Here is a 3,248-nt window from a genome sequence, read left to right as displayed (position 1 = left end):
CATCGATCGGCTTCAGTTAGCAGCAGTAGCCAAGGAATCGCTCGATCGGGTTCAGTTAACAGCCATCGATCGATCGCTCGGGTTCAGTAACGCGTAGCCTGCAGTGCAATCGCTCGGGTTTAGTTAGAGCCCAACGCCTCGCTCGGGTTCAGTTAGAGCCAACGCCTCACACACACGTGCGTACGTGTACGAGATAAACGCGCATCGCTCGGCCCCCGACCTCCCACCGTAACCGGGAACTCCCCGAAATTTTCCTCCCCCTCGCTTCTACCACGGTTTTTTCTGTCATGGACGGCCCAAAGAATGCCATGCAGTTGCGTCTCCGGCCCGCCCAGGACGAAAAGCCCATTTCCTGTCATGATTCTTTGTCATAGAAGTAGGAGCCCACCACATCTATGATGATACCGGGTTTTGTCACAATTATCGTCATAGAAGTGTCATATGTATGACAGAAAAAACTTTCGTTCAGCCCAAAATGTCACGTATGTGTCTTTTTTTGTAGTGCATGGTGGAGGTGATGTAGTCCTCACAACAACGGATGTGGTTGTCATAGTATGCCTAGTAGTTTAACGAACAATCATATCAACTCTTGGAATGTGCACCGTGCGCTTGTTCTCCTCGTGGGCAACATGTCGTTTTATTTCCTGTTCAGCTTTGCAAGCAAGACGAAACAAATGGTCCATAGCATAACACTCTTCATGAATTAATATCTCTTGAATATCACGGTTTAATCCTCCCGAAAATCTATCCATAAAATCATCTTCACTTTCTTCTAAAGAGGAATGCAACAAGGTAGTTTGTAAATCAACATAATATTTTGTTACAGTGTCACTACCTTGTTTTAAATGTTGCAACTTCTTAATCATGTCGCGAGTATAATAAGCAAAAACGAAAGTATGTCGCATGGAAAGTTTCAAATCATCCCAAGTAGTAGGTATATAATCAGGGTGTAACCGACAATATTCACTCCACCAAACCAAAGCATAACTAGTGAAAGAACCAACCGCAACCTTTACCTTTTTATGTTCATCAAAATTATGAGAAGCAAATATATTTTTTATGTTGAACTCCCATTCAATATATAAAGCAGGTCTAAAACGGCCATTAAATGGTGGTATAGATACATTAACCTGGTCATGTGCATTTGGATGTTTGTACACCACTTGTGACGGTTGTGGTATTTGCAAAGGTGGTGGCACGTCTCCCACGATCGACAAAGCCCATGAATTGACTCTGGATCCTGTCATGATTAGTAGAAACAAGAAATAGAATACCAAAAAAGAATGTTCCTATGAACTGCTTGGAAGTGGTGGTAAAACGCTCACAGTATAGCAAAATCTCAATATCTTACAAGCTCTTACCATGCAGCAGGTGGTGATCGGCAACCAGCGGTGTCAAATAACTCTGAAGATTGAGTAAAGCGATTGCCAGGGGAACGTACGTATAGACGGTGTAGAAATATGTGGAGCTGGGTTGGCTATATATGGTAGCAAAAGATTAGTAATAATCAATTCAAATATGCAATGTTGAATAAACGTTCAACGATGGTACTGTGCTGGTCCTAGGCTAGACCAGACTAGAGACGCGAGCCTAGAACACTAATGAGGTCACGACGTAGCACAACTAGCATCAATAAAGGATATGAAGTAGGTCTCGGCAGCAAGATATAAGTGAAGATCACAATAGCAGTAAAGATAATGATATGAAACAACAGCCAAGAAGGATATATCAACAACTTTCTCTCCAACTTTCCTCTGGAAAAGTTTGTGCCAATTTTTTGATAATTTTTCAAGAATGGTATTGACTCAAGATTTCAAACACAAAAGGAATCACTCAATTCCGAGTTGATATGAGGAGTCAAAAAAAATTCTAAAACTGGCTTGAAAAACTAGAATAAGTTGTGTTCGTGAACTTCGGAGGGAAAAAAGACCTATTTAGAAGCCGATTTTGAGGTGACAAATATTGATCTTTCTTCTGCAACTATTTTGATGCGGCTCGTCGCTAGCTTTCATTTGAGTACTCACGGAGCCGAAATGGACTTCGTATGAGGAACTTATTCCTGTTTTACTGAACAGTGCACAAAACAGATTCCAATCCGAATTCAACTACGAGATTGAGTCTAGATAGATCCAAATTTTGTTTTTTTATCTCTTTTTTTCCTCACACTTTTTTTTTCTTTCTTTTTTTCTCTCTTTTTTTCTCTAACTTTTTTTTTATTTTTTTCTCTTTTCTCTTTCTATTTTTCTCTCTCCCTCTTTCCAAGACAAATTAGATAAGATGCAGATTGGATCTAGCAAAGATGTGAACGACCTCAACTATGATTATGACAATGAACGATGGGTAGCGCGTGGTGAAAATTGATGGATGGGTGGTGGACAGCGGAAGGGATAACGATGCAGCGGCGGCGTGACTAATGTGAACAGAACTCGAAACTCTAAATGAACTAGACACTAAGACTAGCAACTCGACACGATGATGCAACCGATAATTCAACTATGCATGCAATGAAAAGAAAATTGCAAAGGCTCAGACTGGCTTGGACAAAGGATGAATAGATCTAACTTTTTTTGTGTCTTTTTCTTGGACAATAGGTAAGAAAATAAATCTAATCTAGGAAAAACTGGAAATTCTCACTGAGCAACCTGAAAACTGATACCACTAGATAAAGGCGAGGGTGTCCCGATCTTATGATGAGATGATAACTATCGATTTGGTGGAGATGACTTTGACGATCCGACTACAAACATGCACGACGTTGCGCCTTAGCAATCGCTAAACCAATCTCCTGAGGTTACTGACAATGCTGGAAGCATGGTCAGCCTGACCATGAAGGTCTATTCCTGCAAGAAATTGAAGAATGAGCAAGAATATGATAAAGCAATCTAGATATTGCAAATATATATGAAGTATTGATAATGGTGGGGATCCGTAAGCGGTCTTGGTCTGGTCGTTGGACACAAACGAAGTACACGAAGTTGCCACGGCTAACTTTTAACTAAACAAATCCCCAGGAAAAAGCTACTAGATGGATCTACTTATAAAGCAAGGGGTGGCGGCCAAGGAGGTGGGAGGACGTCCCAAGGCAGGCTAAAACTATTCGTAGGTCGTACAAGGTTCATGGGCCCAAGTGGAGGTGATGCAACACCTTTGGGCTTGTAGTTTGACTCGGATTCTGCTGCAATGTCTGATTGTTTTGTCCATAACTCAACGCTCCGGACAAATTTGAAGGTGAATCCAATTAAGTTCAT

Source organism: Triticum dicoccoides, chromosome 5A, assembly GCF_002162155.2.
Source record: "Triticum dicoccoides isolate Atlit2015 ecotype Zavitan chromosome 5A, WEW_v2.0, whole genome shotgun sequence".
In the NCBI taxonomy this organism is placed as follows: domain Eukaryota; kingdom Viridiplantae; phylum Streptophyta; class Magnoliopsida; order Poales; family Poaceae; genus Triticum; species Triticum dicoccoides.
Note: the sequence above shows the minus strand (reverse complement) of the source record.